This window comes from Cyprinodon variegatus, unplaced genomic scaffold, assembly GCF_000732505.1.
Source record: "Cyprinodon variegatus isolate N-32 unplaced genomic scaffold, C_variegatus-1.0 Scaffold493, whole genome shotgun sequence".
Taxonomy (NCBI): domain Eukaryota; kingdom Metazoa; phylum Chordata; class Actinopteri; order Cyprinodontiformes; family Cyprinodontidae; genus Cyprinodon; species Cyprinodon variegatus.
The window spans coordinates 484838-508055 of NW_015150946.1; the positions used below are offsets into that span (position 1 = coordinate 484838).

Consider the following 23218-nt stretch of genomic DNA (forward strand, 5'->3'; position numbering starts at 1 on the left):
ATCAGTCAGGTATGTGCCTAAGGTCAAAGGTGAGAGTTTACAGCCCTGACTCTCACACATACCCCCCCCACCCACACACACACACACACACACACACACACACAAACACACACACACACACACACACACACATCTATAAGAGTTCAACTGGGGGTTAGACCTTCAGGCTCCACAGCTCACAGAAATAAAGACACACAGAGAATTCATAAGCAGCTGGTTCAGCTCGGAGCCGACTAGTATGATTGCAGCAGACACGGAGGAAAAAGAAAAACAAACCAAAAAAAAAAAAAAGGACATTTTCAGGACCATGTCCAGTTTAAAAAAAAAATGAATACGGTCTTAATAAGAGACTGTGGCATTAGATTTCAGTTCAACAAGGTCAACAAGATGGAAAGTAAGTAAGAGACAAAGAGCTAAGTGAGTGATAACAACTTCACAGTTTGAGCAAAAGCTGAAGATGTTGCTTTGACTCCGAGTCGTCTCTCATACTAACAGGATCCCGACCTTGATGGTGGCAGCTGTTGACGTCACTCTGTTGCATACGAATAATATTTTTTCCTGCTTTAACCCACACATTCATGCAGGGGATAACCGCATCCCAAAGCTGCAGTCTTATTTGCTTTTTAGAAAACTTTCGTCCATCAGTTCCAGATACCTTTGAACCATAGCCGCCTCCAAAACCCTTATACTTCAGAACAAGCCATTTCTGTGCTCAACATGTAGAGCTAGTACCATCTTGTACATTGTAACTCTCCAGGGTACGAACCTCTTTTTGCAAGGTCTGTGCCAGCTTTGCAACAGTAGACTGATGTACCGTATGTGTTTTTTCAGCTCTTGCTTTAGAGGTTGTGTGCAACAAATTACTGTGGTGCTGTTTTTGTCTGCACAACATTTTCAACCAGATAACATGCAAGCCAGTTAATTTTCCATGAATAAGCATCGCAGTTTTAGTCGCAATGCAAAATCTTATGCCACCATTCATTATATGAAACTCTACACAATTTTTGATGAGTTTTAAATGACACGCCTTAATGCATAGACTACACTTTTAGAATATTTTCTACACCAATATACAGCTTTTCCTCTTTAACATTTAGATATCTTTGTTTGTCAAGTGTTGCAACAAAAACTTGATCCAGTCTTATCTTCACACGCTCCTTCAGAGAACTTTAAAACAGTTGAAATTATCTTATTAGATTGCATTAATATACATAATAACCCATCACATTGTTCTACATCTGTAATTCAATGTCTTCAAGTAGACCAAATACTTTGGATAACACAGCATCACACTCCGTGCATCTATAACATTTGAAGATACATGTTGACAGACATTAATGTTCCAATTTATAGAGACCATAAAGCAGAGCTGGGAAATGTGACCTCAAATCAATGTCATGATAAATTGGGCAGTTTTACCTTGATAACGATAAATGCTCCCACTCCTATCAGAAATAAAGGCATGTGCAAGAAATTCAACTGATCTATTTATAATTTATTGAATAAATCACATTATATTACTTTCAGTTAGATATCAAAGCCTTGTACCCATTCAGGTTTAAACATTCAACAATGTCTCATTTAACAGGAGAAAAACATTTTCTCCCTTGCAAACATTTTAGCAAAGGTAATGGAGCCTTTTGCACATGTTTAAACTCAACAGTGTGGTTGTGCTCTAGGTGGTGGAGGTTGGATGTGTTACTTTGGGTAGTGCCAGTTTTCAGGCAAGCTTTGCATTTTGTGTTCTTTTGCTCGACATCTACAGTATGGTGTAGTTTTGGTGCCACCAAAGTGAGCATTCAGTGAGAACAATGTGCATCGTTTAAACTCTCACACCTTCACTCAAAACCTGTCTGCTGCATGCTCGACTCTGACAACGCAATCTCCACTTCTCTGTGCGCTCAGCTCCACAGGATTATCTGATGTAAATTCGTTTACAGCTTTGTCAGACGATTCTTTACTGGGCTCATCCGCCATCATCTTTCTTTACGCTTCTGACTGGATCGGTGGAGTCATGTGATTAGACACGTGCTGGAGTGTCTTAAATGCGGAGGAAATGCCAGCCACCAGCGCACATAGGAAAAACAGCAGAATTAAGTTTATTTACCAACAAGGAAAATTAATCAAATTTCTCTATTATACACCCAGATCTTAACGCTGCACTGATGGGGATTCACTCGCCTGTGGTTGGTGGACGCTAGAGAGACCTTCGTAGCAGAAAAGCTGATATTTTCCTAATTGTTTTAATTAATATATTTAACCTGTTGAAGAAATTTAGTCTGTTGTACTTTTATCTCTAAATATTAAGAGAGCTAAAAACCATAAAGATAATTTAATGGCAAAAGTAACTTACTCGGTCAAGGGACACAACGATTATTATACACCCTTTATTCAAACACAGATTTTATGAATTATAAACCAATTATAGGCAACAGACAAGTCATAAATGTGACAATTTTATCTTTTTAGAACTGGATGCAAAGCCTGAAGGATTCCCATAGCTGGACAAGCAGGTGACAAGATTTAGGATAGCAGGCTTTAAAGTACATTAACTGTACATGTTATTTGAAAAGTGTTTTTTTTTTTTTACGATTTATTTAATGTAGAACAAATGTATTGAAAAACCTGAATGATTTTTTATTATTTACTTCAGTTTACAGGTCTTCCGTGAAAGTTTTTAAACATGTCATTCTAGCTGCTAGAATAACATACCAAAATGTCCTTATAGGTCAAATCCAAGATTGCTGCATGGCTGAATCAAAGGGAGTTTTGAACCAGTCCAGCAGAACAGCCTGCTTAAACCAATCAGGTGTTACTACTCCAACCAAAATGTAAGCCCCCTCCACACAACACTAACATACACACAGAGCAACATTACACTCAGTGCAATCCTTAGCAATCATCCTACTTTGCTTTATAGGGCCAATCGGCCAATAAAGAGCTTAGAGCCTGTAACCGTGTGGTCAAAACCAACCAGAAAATGTGTTTCTAGCCCAAGATCATCAAACTAAACTCATTTTATATATATATATATATTTTTTATTTTAATAAGGAAAAATAAGACAGACCTGGCTACTGTAAAGGAGAGTTAGATTTATGTAACAACCGACAACAAAGTGTCTGATAGAAAGATAGATGACCTGCTTGATGAACGTCAGGACAGATGAACTTGTGAGATGACAGATAGGTGATAGATGGATGAATGGACGGAGGAGGCCAAGGATTCAGTCTTTGATCCTCCCAGCAGAAATAATCAACAAAGCTCTGGAGCCTTAACTAGGAGTGTGTGTCTGTTTGGCCTCTTTATGCATGTGTGTGTGTGTGTGTGTGTGTGTGTGTGTGTGTGTGTGTGTGTGTGTGTGTGTGTGTGTGTGTGTGTGTGTGTGTGTGTGTGTGTGTGTGTAAGCTGTGGGGTTTTCTGGACGGATGCCAAGACCAGCTCCCACCAAGAGATAGATCAAAGACTCTCCCTCTCCATCAACCTCTGCTGCTCAGATTTCTTGCCTTTTGCCTCCTCTTCCCTTACAATTTCTTCCAAATTGTATTTTTGTACATAGGAGTAAAGACAATGACTAAACAATCTAGTATCAACAAAGTGAAGAGAAAAGAGTCAATGAGGGAACTTGGCAGTAATCCCGTTTAAAAGTGGGCATGTTTTTACCAATGTTTACAATAAAAAATATCCTAAAATTTGACAGACATAACTCCTTAGAATTTTCTGATTTTGGATCATTAAAGTTTGATTTTACTACCTCCTATAGGCCTGGGACACGTGGTCAAGGTTGCAAAAAAATATATTTTTTTTAAATAAATGGAATATTTTTCCTCTGTAGATCTCCAGTTCTTCCATTTCTTCATTAATGGATATTGTAATTTGTATTATTTGCACTGCAGAATTAATCCCAACTTAACTTTTGGTTCTTTAATTTCAGAGTTGCTGATTTTGTTGGCCATTGTGCAGCATTAACAGCAGGCAAACTTGCTGATTCAAAGTCACAGCAGGCAGCTAAATCGGCCTCGTCTTGCATTTTATAATTTCTAATATTTTCAGTATGTATATAAGTAAGTTGGTGGTCCTTTTCTAATCACTGTAAGCCCCATCTGACCTCTTTCTTGTAATTTCTCCTCCATCTATTGAATGTACTCATCCTTCATGCTCCCTTTCCAGAACCATCATTCAGCTCATCTCTCTCTGCTCTGCATCCCCCTTTCCTCTCGTCCTCCCATCTCTCCCCTCTTTCTGAGCATGATCCTTCCTATCCATCCAGCCATTTTTTCCTTCTCCTTCTGCCATGTTTTCCTCTCACACACACATGCGCATATGCAACACACATTCTGAAGCGGTAGTCATGCTACTTATAGCCTCGCCATAAATCAAGCTGTCATCCTCCGTCATGCTTGCCGGATCTCGCTTGGGTTGAGGGTGTACACACACACACTCACACACACCGACGTACACGCACACAGCCTCACAAATCTACACAAGTTAAAACAGATTGCCTCAGCCCAGATGTATAAAGCACAGAAATACACAAGTACAAGTGTTTAGACTCCACTGAATCCTAAAACGACACGTACATAAACACACAAAAAAATATTTTTTTTTTTGTGGCCACTCGGTTGTTGGTTGAAAATGTTTTTGTTGTGGAAGGAGGATGACTCATGGGGTGAATCAGCAGCCAATGTTATGCAGCTTCCCTCAGATTCACCTCAGATTCTGTCGGTAATGTACACCAGGCACGGCTCAGCTGCAGCACGATGCGTTAAGCCACAAAGGAGATTTACAGTACTGGACAATATTTCAATCACAAATAAATAATTGTTTTGAATCAATGCTGGGGCCTCTGAATAAAGTTCTCTGGGGTCTTTTCTCACCAAAAATAACAGTTACATTTAATGAACTCTTTAAATTGAACTTGGGTGGCTGTGGTCACTGATGGTGACCTGTCCAGGGTCTGTGTATGCCCACTTCTCCCCAAATGATCCCTGTATACACACACACTAAATAAGTGTGTGTGTGTGTGTGTGTGTATATACATACACACACATTTTTAAACATATTCTTTGTCTCATGAGTTTAACCCGTTTTCTAGGGTGAAGGCCTTGTTGTTTTAACTTTATATTTGTAGCAGAACCGTGTTTTACAAAAAAGCCTAAATTCAGATCTTTTCTGTCTTCTAAATTATTAGAGTAATGACTTGAGGAAAATCCATGCAAACTTCAGCTCGCATCCTTGGCATTAACTTACCATGTAGGCTCTAGGGATTTTCTTCTTTCCGGAATTAGAGACATATTCTAAAGTGTGAAACAATGCTTTTAACTTTATGTAATCAGTGTTTTTAAGCAGATAGAAACTTTAGTCTGCTGGATACAGACACAAATGGAGCATAAATAAAAACCTTTAACATTACAGAATCAACAATGTGCAGTTTCCAGAAATATGACTGCATATTTGTGTCTAATGGTTAAACAGGTCTCGGAATTGTCCTCCGGTGACTGTGTGTCCATGCATCTTGTTTCTTGCCCACTAGGTAAGGCTCCGCACAATCGTTGCAGATCGTGTGTGTGTGTTGGGGTGGGGGGGAATTTCTTTAAGGCCTCCATGACCAATGCAAAAGTCTCAGTAAGTCTTCAGGGTTTTATGGGGCTTTGTGTTTGATTGCAAGTGTGAATAAGAGCATTACAGTGCATGTGGTTAGGTCATGTAATGTGGCTTCCAGATAGTGCTATCAGCACACAGATAGCGTTCAACCATCTGTGATAGCCTTGCATTTAGATTACAGAAATATGTTCTGGAATTGTTAAAGAAAACTGAATATTTAGCAGAATAAAAACAGCGTTACAATTTTTCCAATATATCAGCAAATATAGAAAGAAGCAGACTGATTATGTCTGATAGATCTAGGGTATTTTGGCATTAGGAATACTACAACAAACCTTTAGTTAGTCTGAAGGATCTGCAGAGATCCACAGCTGCAGTGAAGCTGTTGCTAGAATGATTAAGCAATATTTGGCATTAAGGGCAGGGAAAAAAAAAAAAAAAAAAATCATAGGCAGCCCTTTCGTGCAATTTATCCCAGGCGATGCAGAGGGAACATCAGTTATGTATGAAAAAAGTTACCTGGTCAAATCAAGCCAACTTTACATATATGCCAGAAAAATCAGTGTGGAGGACATATTAACTTGTATGGTCAGCTATCTTTACAGAGAGGATATCAGTTTAACCCAAATCTGACAGTAGCTCTGCAATTGGTCCTTCAATTCTTTTAGTTTTACCGCAGTCAGGACTGTTGGGGTATTAAAAAAGGTTTTAGATTTAATAAACAGGCTACTGCCATTCTCTATATGCTTGACTAGACAGCTTTTAGCTTTGCTGTCTGCAGTTCATCCAAAAGCTACTAGCTATCCGTTAGTCAAATAATAAAAAGAAAAATAAAGCTTTAATATATTAGAAAGACAAATACAACAAAATACAGGTTAATATGATAGAAAAACCTGCTAAACCTGCAAAAGACAAGCAGCTGTAATAGCAGCAAACTATGGTTCTACAATTTAAACACCAAACTCTTCAGATTATATCCAAAACACATATACATCACTGTGTGGATGCAAACAATCCATAACTTGACAGGCTTAGGAGGTATGAACACTTCTATTCATTTCTAGTGTTAAATGCCAAGAAACAAACGCCAACTCTGATTCCACACATAAAAAAAAAAAAGGTAAAACATTAACTGGTTAAATTTGTTCATTACAGCAATAAATGTGGTGAGAATAAAGCTGAGCTTTTATAAAGAGTAAAGAAAAATGAAGTAAATTTTACCTCATCTTTTAAACTTGTTGCTTAACATATTTAAAAACACAGATATGTGAAGCAAACATAAGGCTTTATTCCAAGGTCACATTTCTGACTAGATCTTATACAAATCTTCCAGTTTCTCTCTGCGCTCCACTGCTCTCCTCTTCACCTCCTCTGAATTCTTCTCCGCTCCAGCTCTTGCCACCGTCTTTCACACAAACCACACTCACAACAAACAGTGCGTGTGCGCGCAGCACACACAGACACTAGTGTGCTCTCCAGAGACGTGTCCGCTGCTCTGACCTCTCTCTCGGGGGAAAGCTGGCTGTCTGCCCAGCTCTCTTTTTCCCCGTTCACTGCTTCACACATTTTCCTTTTCCTCTATATCTTTCTTCTTCTGATTCTATCTGTATCTCTCCATCTATTGATCCATCTATTTTTCTAATCTCCTTTTGTCTCCCCTCCTCTGCTGCATGTCTCTCCTGCTCTCGCTTCCTCTTATCTCTTCATCCTCCTTTAATGCTGTTCACTCCTCTCCCCTCATCTTCTCCCCTTCTTGTTTCATTTTCTGCCCCCCCCTCCCTCCTCTCTTGGTGTTTCTTTTCAGGGTGCTGGTGTTGCTGTGGGGCTCTGCCTGGGGCTCCTTGCCCGGCTCATGTTGCTTCTATCTGGGCACAGCGCCCAGAGAGGGTTGGGTAGGGCTAAAGATGAGCCAGAGGGACATTTGTGGGTGTTTGTCTGTACCCAGTGATGAGGAAAGGGGTGGAGCAGGGGATGCAGAAAGTGGCAAAAGAGGGGAAGGAACAGAAAGAAAAAGGGGGGAGGAGAATTGTTGACAGAGAAAACAAAAGAGCCAAAGATGGAGAAAGAAGTGCAGAGTTCTGATGAGTCATGGTTTACTGGCTTGACTGTTACCGTGGTTACAGATGGACACCAAAGTTGAAAGCAGCATTTTGTGTTGGTACAGGTCATCTTTGGCTCTTTGAATTTTGGTTTATTAAGAAATATAATGACTTGAATTAGAAAAAAAAAAATCTACATATTAAACACTTTTCCTGAGGCACTTTTCCTGAAACTGAAGCTTCTTGCAGGTACAAACAGATCAGCAGCTCACCTGTCCTCAGCTGCAAGCTGAGAGCTGCACTTCCCCTGCTGGTGAGCAATGGTAGTGTCCTGCTAGAGGGAGAGTAAATGGCCTGGATCCAACCAAGAGATAGATGTCAGACAGAGAAAGAGTTTCAAACAAATAAAAGTTGAGGCTGTATGTTGTCTGTGCATGCCAAGTACCAGGAGCAGAAGGTAAATTAAAGGTTTAATATTTGTTTAAACTCTTCCTATTCTTTCTCCATCTTTCCCTTCCTCCTTTCCCTTCAAGCATTCTCTTCTTGAAAGTTCCCTTCAACTAAAGAGCACCAGTGATTTAGCGCCCTCTGTCTGCAATTACTATAACTACAAGATGTCATCTTGAAACTTTTAACCTCACTGATCTGAAATGAGATTTAACCCAACTAAGGGGAGAAAAAATGCAAAATGCAAACAAATCATGACTTGGGACTCAATTTATTAGATGATTAGACACTCTTTAAGCAGTTAAAGCCCTGTTGACTGAACAAGAAGTAGCACTTTTGAGGCTGCTGACCATTTCATGTGTCTTGCTACCATCAGTGTTTTGCTATAAAAAAAAAAAAAAACACAACTAAACACCATGAACAGGAACACAAACATCCAATGACTGGCTCTGCTGGGGCAACAAACTACACATTAAAATGTGCAGGAGAACAGAAACTATACCGATTCATATAGTTTTGCAGTCCGATCTTATTGCATTTTTTATTCTGTAATGTGATTTATGAGATTTTCTTATGCAAGGATTCCAGACTTCACATTAGGGCATCATCTCCTTAATCATCTGCAGTCCATCCCCAAGGCCGCTGGTTACTGCAGCCTAGAGTCATAAAGCCAAAGGAAACTGGGCAAACTGAGGTAACAGAGTGCCTTCTTGTTATCTAAAAAGCTAAGCTGGCATAGCGTCTGCTCTCCCCGTTAAAGTAATGCAGAGCTCTGCTCCTCTCCGTCCACTTTACAGACACCCTTAGCTGTGCTTTCTAATAAATCAGTTCAGCCAATCACTGATGGATGTTCTCTGGGAGAGAAAATATGTGCATGTGTGTGCCTGTTTGTGTGTAAATCAATGTTGTCTGCTACTTCTGATGTTTTCCTGCCAGACGACTGACTAATGTTGTGTTGTTCCTTTATACTGGGCTCAAAAAGCAGCCGTGGGATTCATGGCGGACAGAAAGACTGGGGAGGAAATCAAAAAGAAAAGGAGGAACACTGAGGAAATAAAAAGGTGAGAGCAAGCCGGACGGAGAACAGCATGACGGATTGAACATTCAAAGGATGAGAGAGAGGGAGGGGCTCAGAAACTAGATAGAGGGAATAAATTTTAATTTGATCCTCTCTCTTCCCCCTTCCCACTCAGCACAGTATGTGTGTGTTGACAGATTGGGTATTGCTTTGGTTCCAAGACTTGCTACAAAACAAAAAAACACTCAGTAATTATCTAGAAAGAGCACCTGGGTGCTGTGAATCTCATTATATTAAAAGTACAACACACGAGTAAAGGGAGAGAGGATAGGAGTGATTAGTTAAACCCCTTAAAGGAGCTAGATGTCTTCACTGTGATTTTAATACCTGACCTACAATATAATTAAGTGTAGGCAAAATACCCAGTTTTTGTAATTAAAAAGACAAAATCTTTGGAACTCACCCTTTACTCTGATACCCCTGAATAAAACCTGTGAAACAAACTAATAGTTACAGGAAAATGTAGAAGATGCTTTGCAGAGATGAGACCTGAAACACAGTGGTGGCAGCGTCATGCTTTTGAGATGTTTTATTCAGATGAAACTAAGAAACTTCTGATATAAATCAAATTTAAAGCAATATGCAATATTAAAACAGACAGGTCTGATATGATAAACCAATGCTCATAAATCACTGGCTGAGCTTAGAATGGGCCAAAGTGAAATGGCCCTTTCACTTTACAAGTCGGCGCCACCTTTTCTGTAGCATCAAAAAAAAAAAATTAAGTTTGAGGTTGGATTATGCAAAGACAAGAGCATGGAAAGTTTAAAGGCATTGTAGTAAACCACAAACCAGAGGAGAAACAAAAAAATAAAAATTTCTTTGTGCAATTGTGTCTGAAAGGCACCATGAGACTACGCCCCCCCAGCATATAGTGATAATGAGGCCCACCTTAGAGATATTTAGCAAATGAAATACATGTTCTATAGACGTCCTGCTCCATGGCAGCAAAAACAGGTGAATAACTGCTTTTGATCTATTGTAGTAGCAAAGAGTGACCAGTAAGAGGCAGCGTTTCCTCTCATCTGACTGACCACCATGTCTCTCCTTTTACCCTTTTTTTCTATTTTTTTATTTTTTTTTACTTTCTTTTATTCCAGATGATACAAACTAAAGAGACTGAACAGATTCACCAATGGCTGCATTTTAGTTTCCTGTAAACATACCAGCCTAGAAGCCGGGTACGAGTCCTGTTGGCAGGGTGGCTGCTTCTGATCTACAAATGTACTGGCACGGTAATTATCTGTAGCTGTATCAGTGGGCCTGCAGTGCCAATCATCAACATGTCTGAAAGGTGAGCAGCCAGACTAAATCAACCCATAGACCATACAGGATATTAGCCAAAAACAAATTAATAAATACTTAACTAAAATAAGCAGGTTGATTGTGAATTCTCTATGAACTGTATGAATTCTGTTGACTACTGCTTAAAATCATGTTAAGTCAGAACTCTGACTAAAATTAGTCAAAGTTTATAGTTGATTCCAGTAAATTTTCCAACTACATAGTAGATGGTTAAATACATTTCTGTTGGTTTGATTAGTAAAGGTTAGCTATATAAGGTTATTGCTGAGGAAGCAGACCGTTCAAAAAGTTGCACCCATGCATGTAAGTGAATGCAGAGTGGAAGGAAGAACCTACAGCGATAAAAGGATGCACAATCAGGACTATGGACGGCCTTAATTTCCATTCAGTGACCGTTTGTGCTGAAAGGTCATCTTCTGTTGTTCTGAGTTAACACAAACGTCTACCAGAATGTTTAAGAGAACATCGTGCTTCTGACCCCAGCAGAGCCAAAGTCACATTGATAAAGTGAGCCTGACTTAATAATCCTTATAAATACAGTGAAGTAAACTAGGCTTGGAAAACATTGTGTATCAACTAGGGCTGCAACAAACTATTATTTTGCAAATCGATTAATCAGGCGATTATTTTTTCAATTAATACTCTAATCAGATGGCCAAAAGCGACTTTTTACAAAAGTAAACTGGGGGAAACTAAAACTTTTCCACTTGAGTAGTTCTGGATGGAGCATTTTAAAGGTTGTTTTTTTTCTCTTAAATGCAACATTTTTATTTTTACAATTTTGGTATAATTACTGCTCTAAGTGGGTTTCTCTGTCACATAAAGGTATGTTTTACAGTCTATACATAACTGATTACTAAATTGACGATTATTTCAATAATCGATTAATCCCTATTAATCAGTTTCAGCCCTAGTATTCACCCCAAATATTTAAGTTTCACTTTTTTAAAATGCAATTGTAAAACTACTTTCAACACATCCGACTGATAAAGCTCGACGAAAATACTTTAGACAGTTTTCCAAGATTAACATTGAAAGCTTAGAGGAAATAATGTCTGCATTAATCAACAGGCCATGCCGTCTCCACACATGACATTTAACCCTGCGGCAGGTGTGCTGTTGAGAGTTTTATCAGCTCTGCATCAGGGCTGCAGACAGGAAAATGAGTGAAAGTAAGGGGCTGCAACGGCAGAGAAAGGCTTTCTCTGTTATGAGATGTTTAGATGGTAGATTTACTGTAACTGGCCCAGTTTGTGCTGCCTGTCACTCTGTTTAAATTCCAAAAAGTTTCCCAGCCATGGAGATGCAATTCAATGAAAACATCAGCAGTGAGAAGCAGCATTTTCTCCTCCTCCTTGCAGTCAGGGGCGCAGCCGTTTTCATACTGGCCTGCTTGTGGCTCATCGGTCTGTGACTGCACCCCCCCACAACAACCACCGGATTTATAAAACGGTTTCAGGGCTTATAAAGTGTCCAATAAACCGTTTTTACTATTAGCCCAGGAAGCTGGTAGGATATAGCTACTAACCGCTGCCGCCACTAGTCCAACACATGAACACACACCCACCCACAGACAAGCACATGCCTGGTGGTCAAGCAGAATCGGAGCATGAAGAGACATGCAGAAATACACCGAGTGGACCATAATGATGACCACAGTGTACTGTCAGCACACACAGAGACTCCAAGCAGCCTCAGACCAAACTAATGTTCCTGAGTTCAGTCACCAGCTAATTTTATGTCCCGGCACAGAGAGGAGAAGATATTTTAATGATTCTAAGAAAGAGGAGAGCAAAAAACAATTGCTATCTGCAAAAACACCTAGATCTTGTGTCAATAAAACTATTTTACTTCTGCTCTGTTAAACTACAGCCAGAGGTGAGATCTTTATAGAAATGAAACTGCTATGATACAGAGAAGTCCATTTATTCAGAGTTGGACCTTCAGAGGTGGAATACAGCTGATGCTATAGTTTGGCTTTAATCTTTATTAGATTTATTTGTAGGGGGAAAAAAAACTTAAATTTAAAATAAATATAAATTTGATATAGAGCTTTAGTTGCCCTAAAACAATGGTACATGTTTTATCCTGATACTGGATTTTGAAATTTATTTTTCTTTTAGAGTTCTTAATAATAATAATAATAATAATAATTCAACTTTATTGATCTCACATTGTAGAAATTCATCTCTGCATTTAACCCATCCCCTTGGGGAGCAGTGTGGGGTTAAGGGTCAGAGACCCAGAGTGGTAGTCTCTGGGAGTTGGGCTCAAACTCCGGACCTCTGAATTCCAAGCTCTATTCCCAACTCCTAGGCCGCCACTAACCTCTGCTTAAATTGGACTTCATGTCTCACCTGACAAAACATAGAAAACCAGGCAGTCCATCCTTCCAGGAGAATGCAGCACATTTCTATTAAAGAAATTACAAAGAATAAGACTTTGGAGTCTAGGTCATAAACAAACCTCATTAGGCATTCCCCAGTCTGCGGATCATCCAATCCTTCCTTTCATGGATCTAAACATGTCTTAATTCTAAGTTTTAAGACTTTGTTTTCTTTTTAATTTGAGTCATTTTTGAGTAATGTGAATATGCAGCATATTTGGTGGTTAGAACAGATTAAGGTTTTATATTAAAACTTAGATTTAGTTCATTCAAATGTTTCTGTGCTAGACCAAAAGTATGCATGTTTGATTTTTGAAGGTTTTCTGCCATCATTTGCAGCTTTGTATGAGAAAAAAACAAAACAAAAAAACAACCATGCACCCATGTTGAACTTCTAAAATATGCACTCCTTTATTAGTCAATCTCAAAACCAGAATATAGTGGGGAAAAAAACAAAATATTACCACTTTTGCAATAATAAAATCCAAAAGATGGTAAGGATCATAAATGGAAATCTATGCGATGAGGAAAAACAAGGGGCAGAAAGACAACTACAGATTGTTTTATCAGGATTTACGGACTAAACCTGTATCTAAGAAAAAAAAAAAAAAAACAATCTGAAGGCCTTTATCTCAACAACATGCAGTCACCATAAAGCATGCAGAATATCTCTCTGCCAAGTAATCATTATCCACAGTGGATAAGCACTCACATCCTGCACTGGGAGAAGTTCCCAGGATGCCACTCAGCCAATCAGATAAAAGTGTTTTAAATACCCGCTCTTCATCTGAAGAGGCCATCCTCTTCACTCAGACCACCATCTGGGAGTCCAACCTGATCATTAAAGCCAAGAGGAACCAACACACACTCACATACCAGACATGTCTCCATGCTGATGGAGGATTTTTATGTAAAAATAAAACAAAATATGACAATACCTTCTAATGCACTTCTGAATAACCTTGAGCATCCATGTGTGTCTGAGACAAAATATCTGGAGAAGGAGACTCGCTGACATTCCTTAATTACAGAGTCCCTTGGTGATGAAATCGAGGAAAGGAAATCAAGGTTGGAAGTCAGACCCAGAGGTTTTATGGCCTCGACCATGAGACAAATGCATTCATCTTTAACTATGCAAAAAGAGACTCGATCCCAAAAGGCATAAATAAAAACATACCATAAAAGGAGGGAGGAGAAGGAGAAGTTGGCTTGGATGCAGTCTGATGAGAGATTATCTCTCTCTAATGGCTGACTTGTTGACTGCAACACTTTTCGCCACCCCCATCTACACATCTAATGTTACCGTGGGCCCCAGCTCACAGCACACCCAGAGACGTGCACTTCCTCTCCTCCTTGCAGGGTTTATCAGCCCTGTTGTCAGCTGCCTTAGGGATTTATGAAGATATCAGACTCTGAAACCATGAAAACCACCAAGCGAACCGGAGACGTCACCGTCAGAGCTTCCTCTCTGCTCCCATGCAGCCGACGCATGCTGAAAACAAATCGACGATATGGGTTTACAAGCTTCAGCAGATGGAAAAGAAAAAGTCACTTCTTCTGCTGCATCTCTCATAAATCTGTCTCAGTGATTCACAGCATATTAAATAAAACTTTTGAATGACTTCCAGTCAATAAAATGTATTTGTTCCTCATCTGCAGACATATAGAGGGCTATTTTACCAATCAAAATAAATTCAATCACACAGACTTTTATGACCAGCTTCTTATGTTTAAGAGCGGTTTTTGCCTAAATTACAGTGAGTATTTGGGGAAAAAAATTAATATTGACTATAAAACTTGAGAATGAAGCTAAAGTAGTCAACACTTTTCCAAAAGGGTGAGAGAAAGTAATATGGCCTTTGATTATATTTTTCCTAAATGTTGTATGGTTACTTAAAAACTTGTATGTGTGAGTTTTCATGTTTGTGAATAAGAAGCCAAAAGGAGCAACATTGCATTTTAGTACATGGTTGGATTATGGGTTAAAAAGCTCTTCATGGCACAAATATGTAGAAGGCCTCCAACAATAGAGCAGGATCTCCAAAAAAGTCAAACTATTATCAAAGCAGATCCAGCTGCTTTTCTTTAGGCATTAGGAAAGTTTGGAGTTCGTCAATATTTATAATGAATAAATTGTCTTTTGGTAGGAAAACTTTTCATTCTTTCTGGCAATCATAACATTTTATCTTCTTATATCAGTATGTTCTTTCTGGTTGTTTTGCATCTTTTGTTTTCCTGTGGTGGAGATTTTCTTTTTATTAGATTTACATAATTTCTCTCAATGTTGCTCCATTTTTTGGCATTAAATGTATTCTTTTAACCAAAAAAATATTAAATCCTAATTTTTATATAGGTCTTAAAGCCTTTTATATAGTTTTATATTTTAGCTTTTAGTTAATGTGCCTTTGTTTGTTATTTTAGGCCTTTATGCTCAATTTAAATCAAGCTCGATGTGTTCGGCCTCTCTTTATCTCATTTAATATTTTTATTTAGACCATTTTCTTTTTCACTGAACAAAATTAGATTTGCACAAACTGTTAAATGGCTTAACTCTACTTTAAAAGAAAAAACATAAAAGTTGTAAATATTTTTTAAAACCATAAAGTTGCCATATTCCAACAGATAAAAATTGTCCTCTTTAAAGACAGATCCTTACATCGTTAGCAAAAGTCTGCTTTAGTAATAAATCTTAAAAGCTGTATAATAATCGATGCTTCAGTCTAGTTTCCATGCATGTTCAGTGTCTCTGCTTATCTGCAGCGCCAAAAGTATGTATATTTCTAAATTACAAATGCATATGCAAAGCAGTAAATCAGCGTGTTATATCATTTGTTATATGAAAGCTTTTCACACAGAGTGAGTCACTGCAGACACTTGTGTGTTTTATGATGGCTGTCAGAATGGTGAACTTGGTCCAGAGTTCCCTCAGAGCTGCAGTTAGTCAGACTTGGATTTCAAACAAGCCCCTGCACGGCCCAGATGAATGCAGAGCAATTTCTCTATACTGAGAGAAACATTTGTGCAAGATTTCGACCAAAATAGTCCTGGTCTGCACCGCAGAGCGGGAGAGCTGCCTTCATTTAGGTCGATGGGGTTGGCAGACACACACATACACACACAGAGACAGATAGGCTGCCTTTCACCACTGTCAAGGGTAGCCAAAGTCATATGGAATGAGACCGTGACAATGAAAACATTAGGGTCCGACATAAATTCTTTAAGTTTAGATAAAATAAAGTCTAAACCTTTTTCACCTTGACAACATGTTGAATAACTCAGAGTCGTTGCTCAAGTTCAAACCCATCATTTACATAAAAAAAAAAAAAAAAACTCCTACAGAGTTTAACTTGATGAACTCTAAGGCAGTGGAGCCACCAAATAGGGCTCCAAGGGACAGTGATCTTACATACATGTCCTGTTTTATGAATTTAGGAAAACACAACTTTAACAATTTTCCCCCACATTGTCGTCAAACTTACTAGTCAACAAATTAAAATACAACTACTTTTTTTAATTTATTTGTTTATTTTTTTTTTAAACTCTCCGCCAGGGCATCCTCCTGATTTGACTAATATGCAAGTTTGTAAGTTCAGCCATATAAAATTAAAGCAACTACAAATTTCTGAAAATTTGATTTAGGCTGCAAACAACAAATCAGCTGTAAATGACAGCTGAAGATGAACAGAAGAAGCTGCAGCTTTATGCCTACTTTTTCATGTAAATACGGCTAAAATCTGCCACGTTTTCTTTATTACATGCAAGTTAGGATTTGGTCAGCTCAAAATGATAAAAAATAAATAAATTTTAGGGAAGACAAATTATTATTCTCTGTAAAAAAAGGTCAAAAACTCAAAATCTCAGACATTTCTTAAAAAAAAAAAAAAAAAAAAAAAAAAAAAAACACACAACAACATGAAAAATAGTGGCTAAGCAACTGATGTTGGCAAAAGACGTTAGATAATCAAGAGCTGTAATAGACTAGGTTTTAAAATATATTAAGTGAAAGAAAACAGTTTTAAACTTAAAAATGTCCAGTTATACACTTTGAACATCAAACTTTATTTTAAAGTCACTGAAATAAATACAGAATGGAATCTTGTTAAATTTTAGTCAGTCAAGACAATATTTAACATTTTTTAAATGTAGAAAAAAAAGTTACAGCAGCAATACATCTACAATAAATAAGTAAATAAATGCTTGTCCAGATAGCTGGTACTAACTTATTTATTCTGTCAGCTGGAATAGCTCATGGTTCCAGTTTCAGTATTGGGTTTACATTTATAAGAACTGGGAATTTAAACCTCCCAAAACTTGATCGAAAGTACAGCAGTGATCACTTTTCTTTGGCTCCATGTGCCACCCTTTAAAAGGATGATGCCCTGGGTGGAGAGCCACCCTGCTGTACCTGACCACCCAAAGCTTCCTTAAAGAAAACTTCTAAAAAAGTTCAGAAAAGAATGAAATAAGTTAAAGAAAGTAAACTATCCAATCAGTTTCTTCCTACCGTGTCTTCTCTGGAGGAAAAACTTCAGCTCAGCTGTGCAGGAAAACTTTCTCCTTCCACCATCCGAAGTGTTGGAGTCTTTCTGTCCGGTTGCAAACTTCACTCACTGCTGTTTTTTCCAGGCTGCTCCAGCTCCTCTTTTATTTATTTATCTTTTTAAACCAGATGCGCACAGATTCCTTCCAGTGTCACTTTCTGAAACCCTTCCTTCCTGCTTTCATTTCACTCCTCGGTGTCTAAAGTCCTCCTCTTGGTCACAAAAGCGGCCGTTTTTATGAGGCGGTGCAGGGTGGAGGTGGTGGGGGTGTCCAAGCTGCAGCTGCTGCTGAAGCGATCCTTGGACACTGGTCCGGGTCAGTCCATAGTTGTCCCGGAGGGATAAAGTCCAGCTCTGCGCTTTCAGCAACAGGTGCCAGAAATAAAGTGAGATTTCTTCACAAGTTTGCAAAGCGCTTCCAGAGAATTACGCGCGGAGCGAGGAGGAGGAGACCAGCCGGCAGGGCTCCCCAAAGGTTTTACGCGCAGGAAAACTGAGCGAGAAGTTGGAGCTTCAGACGCAGAGGGAGTGGAGAGAGACAGCAGAGCTTTGGACAAGGTTTACCTTCTCAACTGTCCACCATCACTGAGGGACAGGAGGACAAGAACTTCCAGATGATCCAATGGAGAGCTGCTGATCATCAGCTTAATGAGACTCACCTGGGAGATGCTGCACAGCTGCAGCTGATCTACATCTCATACTGTACACACCGGAAGTGGCTGTTAACCAGATACTTTACCTGAGTATCTATTAAAAAATAAAAACTTGGTTAATAACTAAAGTAACATGTTTTTGGCCACTTTGCCTGCTTTGTGGCAAGGCAAGGCAAATTTAATTGTATAGCACAATTTAATATAGGAACATAAAACAAGAACAAAAAATGCAGAAACAAAAAAAGAATATTAAAAACAGTTGGACTAAAGAAAATAAAAAAAGTTGAACTAATGATGTTTCAGTTGAACTGATTAACTAGAACAGTCCAAGTCAATCCTAAACAAATGTGTTTTTAGTCTTGATTTAAAGGAACTCAGGCTTTCCGCACTTTTACAGTTTTCTGGAAGTTTGTTCCAGATAAGTGGAGCATAGGAACTAAATGCTGCTTGTCCATTTTTAGTTCTGGTTCTAGGTATGCAGAGCAGGCTGGATAGCAGGTCTGTGATGTATTTAGGTGCTAAGCCATTCAAAGATTTCTAAACTAACAGAAGTATTTTAAAGTCTATTCTCACTCAGAGGGTGTACACACACACACCAGTAATAAACACCTAACTCTGTGGTGCTCCTCCTCAGATATAGATGGTATCTCCACTACTTGCTTTCAAAGGTTTATGTTGTAAAAAAAACAAAAAAAATTTTTTGTTCATTTATTTTTCTATATCACATTTTAAATATGACTTCTTTGCTTGGAAAATACCAGAATTTCTTACATTGTTTAACATGTCTGATCTAACTTTATGGTCAAACTACTCATCAGTGCTTTGCCTTATTTACATTTATGACCGTTACTATATTAGTTGTCTTATTTATTTGGTTACAAGGTTTGAAAATCAATCTGAGGAAGAGATGCAGGGAAACCTTAACAGACAAAATTAAGCTATAAAAAATATTGCAAGAGAGATTTCCCCTCGCAACTCTAAGATCCCAGGAATCAATTTATTTATATTTAAAAGGCATTCTGACATCAAGTGACTGCAATTTGATTCTTGGTCAAAGTGATCCAGCAATATTTTGGTGGTAGTTTTTGGCTTTAAACCAACATTATTTAACTTTTCAACCTTCATAAAATATTTTCAGAACTTTTTTGATTATACATCAACTTACAACTAGTTAACTGACACCCCTGTCATGTTCCGAGGGGGTCTGTATCACTTTCACCAGCACTAAGCAACTTTCAGGAGGGTTGCACTAACCCTGCCACACAAAACAACTACAAATGTGCAGATTGCTTTATGGCACACATCACTTTCCACTTTGGAAGTTGATGTGATAAATTTCTCTGTGAGACTGTGGCCCTCTCTGAACATCCACCCTGACCCCTCAATCACTATATAGAGTGAGGACTTCGCCATCTTTGTTCTCTTTTGCCCCCAAAAATCCCATGATGCTTTGCGAGACCTTTTGCAAAGCCTTCCGGGATATATTTCCTTGTCTAGTGACTATGGATGAACACTAATTTTCAACGTGTATTTCGGAAAATTTTGAGTCCACATCTTTTTTATCCACTTGACATTTGGACACTCATAAAATGTCATAAGCCCTATATACTGCCGCAAATAGAGGTTAAGGTGGACATTCGGATGCAGCCTGTATGGCCGAATCCCAAACCGGCCCCTAAGCACTACCCCTTCACTATCAAGCGTCACTCCCAATGAAGTCACACCTGCAGCTGTGAAGGTGTCTTGATTGAAGGTGTAAGGGAGTATAACCGAGAACGGGATGGCCTCTTCCCTCCAGTGGAAAAGGAGAGCCTGCACTGATGTGGACTCACTATTTAAGCGCTTAATGGTCCACTCCCCTTACCCACTATTGCTTTGGGACACTCCTTAATAAGGCAGACCCTCCACGGGGACACAAAAACTAAGGGTTAGGGTTTAGGATTCAGACTTTATTCGTGCAAATTGTGCAGGGTTGATATACAGCCAATGTGGCACCTACCTGTTGGGATCTATACGTGTGTTTACTTTGAAATTATGGAAGATAACATATTTTTCTGTTTCAAGGCTCTAAACTCGTCAGCACGAGTCGCTGACGAGTCTGGTGAAGTGTGTATGTGTGCGGGGGTGCAGGAACACAGTATTGAAATAATGAAAAATAGAAACTACAATCATTTCAAATGATTTTTCATTTTACATCATTAAAGAAAATCTGTTCCTATCAACTTCTAATGGTAAAGCCATAGAGTTACTTGTTAGAAGGGGTAGATTTATGAGTTTTTTTTCCTACTATCTCAAATGGAAATGTTGAGTTTCTTAACCTTCCTTAAAATTTGAACTAGAGCTATCATTCTCAAATGAAGATTACAATGAGTATACAGCCAACAAACATCAGATGGGTTTTGCAAAAAAAAAAAAAAAAAAAAAAGAATTGTGTAGAAGCACAGTGGAGGATCTATGATGCTGTGGGCCTGTTTCTGCTCCAAAAGAATTGGACACCTCATTAGAGAGTGTAGCTTCATGACCTACTATCTAATTTTACTCTGAAACTATTAAAGTAGTGATAGATTTAGCCTTTATGTTTTTAAAAATATATACATACATTTAGAAATACAGATTGTCAGTTTGAGATAAATCCATTTCAATAAATCCATTTTTTAAAATGATACTTTTCAAGGTTACCAAAGAAAAGGCTCCACTCTCAGGGTGGAAAATTACTTGTAAGCTTCCGTGTTCTGTTAAAACACATGTAAACACTCAAAATAACTACAAATTAAATCTGTCATGATCTCAAGACACATTCTGATTAAAATAAGGAGACATGTTCAAATTTAACTCTAATCTGACACCTAGAAAATCTTCAGGAACAAACTACAAGCTATTCCTGGCATGGTTAACGGTTGTTTTGTTTCCACTAGACTTCTAAAAGCCTGTAGCTGTCTAATCTGTCCCTGTCTGCAGGGGGAAAAGCTGCCAGATTTTCTGGATTTGAACTCAATATAAATTTCCGACAGCTTGGACTGAAAACCAGCCAGCTGAGGGTTTAAAGGTGAGTCTCTTTGCCCACATGAACGAGTCTGAATCAGGCTGTCCCGCCGCTTTGTGGTTCAGCAGCAAAAAAAACTGACAGAACTGGAACGACAGAAAGGGAAAATGTCATCAGTGTTGGAGGATGTTTGGCCTGTCGGTGGCTTACAGCTTATTTTAGCAGCATTACTCCATGATGTTGTTTATTTCCCCTTAAAGAGCTTCCTCCTCCATTCCTCTTTGATACACGCATCCAGCAGAAACTACAGTAATCAATTAACTTCAGCAAACATTTATTAGCAAACCAAACCACGACCGTCATTAATCTTCATTTTAGCATCAAAATCCTTCAATCCAGCCTGATGTGTTGTGCAGGATGTCGGTTTCATTTTCTCTCAATCATCTTCTTCTCTTTTTTTGTCAGTCATATGTGATTCGATGATTTTTACCACAGTAGTGAAGGCACCTTTTTAAATAAAACAAAATGAGACCATACTTACTTACCCTAAGTGGTTTTCTCTAAAATTTCATCTTGTACAATCCTGTAAAGTCATACACAATTCTTCTCTATAAAAAAATCTGATTGCTAAAGTTAGTTTTCTTTACTGGATCTGGATAATTAAAATCCAATTTTTAGCTACTGCAAAGTTTCCAATCTGCACTAACTCAAAGCAGCGGGAAACTCCTCCCATCTGCTGCTCCCAGCAGGATAAAACCAACACAACTTCTGTTTGGCAGTACTTCTGTGCATCGCATCCCACACACTGTACAGCATTTTCACCCGATTTCAGTGTAAAATAGAGCAGCAGGCATAATCTACTCACTACAGGGGCAAATTTAGATTGAATTAAATCTGTTGAACATTCTTCTGAGCGGCGACATTAAAACCCCATTTCAGGCCTTCTGTTTCACTTTTAAAGAATAACTTGTAGAATAATTTGGATGCTTGGTCATAAAATATCTCTAGGTAAATAAATAGTAATGGAATACAAATATTTAAAATAATATATTTAGTCAAAACAGTTATCATTTTAATGCCTTCAACATTTAGTTTTAATTTGAAGTATTCCTATTTGCATTATGCTGACTTTTATCTAAATATATCTTGTGTTTGCAGTTCAAAATTAATCAAATTTGAAATAATTGGTAAAGTTTTCACTTGCTGTATAGAGAACAGATTAACCCTGTGCTGCTCCTCCCACACCTGTTACTCCATATTGCTGGTTAGCTGTCAGGAAATGGGCTCCTGCAGATTCTCCTTGCTTACAAACTTGCTTAATTTGAGACATTTCCACTTCCACTAGAGCAGGCTGCAGACATGCAACCTGAGCAGAAGCCAGTCTAATAACCATGCTAATATGAAAATAGCTTGGTAAAGTTCTGGGTACTTTTATATGAATATGCATGTTTACCTATATTTAGCTGCTCTTTAACTCAATTCAATTAAGCTTATTTATATAGTGCATGTTCACAACACTTGTCATCTTGAAACAATGTACAGAGAAAATACTGTCACACAAGTTAAAAGTTTCCATTAAGGAAAACCAGCTGATTGCATCCAGTCATTGATTTACAGGCTACACTCCTCCTGGATGAACTTACAGCAATGATAGTCGCTTGCATTTTTTCGTTGACTCTTCAGCAATTCCTCACACTGACCACACTGGACAACAAAAACTCACTTTTAACAGGAAGAAACCTCCAGCAGAACCACGATCAGATTGAGTGGTCTTCTGCAGAGACCGACTGGGGTTCAACAAGAGAAAAGCAGACATACAAAAAGAAGCAAATATACAAAACATACATAACTAAAAATGTAAATAACTAGTTCCACAGGTGGCCAAGTCCAGGAAAGTCGAGCCACATTCAAACAGGAAAAGACTAGATGAAGCTACTATGACAAGAAAAAGAAGAGACAACATAAATTTAGGGGATCAACTAAAATATACATCAGAATGGCAGAATAGAGATGGAATGAAACAGAATGATGAAAAGTGGTCCCTATATCCTCCAGCAGCCTAAGCCTATAGCAGCAGAAATATAGAAAACAGGTTAGGCTAACATGACTATTTTGGTTAAAATATGAAACTGACTTTATAATCTTTCTATGATAACAACAATTAATTCATGTTATTAATAACAT

The 23218-nt window shown here is 38.4% G+C and overlaps 1 protein-coding gene across 4 annotated transcripts in view; it reads right to left on the bottom strand.

The window, feature by feature from the left end:
- Positions 1-17939, bottom strand: part of LOC107094605 (protein Wnt-5b) — a 95059-nt gene extending 77120 nt beyond the window's left edge. For 2 of the 4 annotated variants that reach the window (XM_015390329.1, XM_015390328.1), the window contains exon 1: positions 17362-17939. The gene's annotated coding sequence lies outside the window, so the exon portion shown is untranslated. The remainder of the gene's footprint in view (positions 1-17361) is intronic. The other 2 variants (XM_015390327.1, XM_015390326.1) reach the window with 2 other exon arrangements.
- Positions 17940-23218: the final 5279 nt, after the last annotated feature.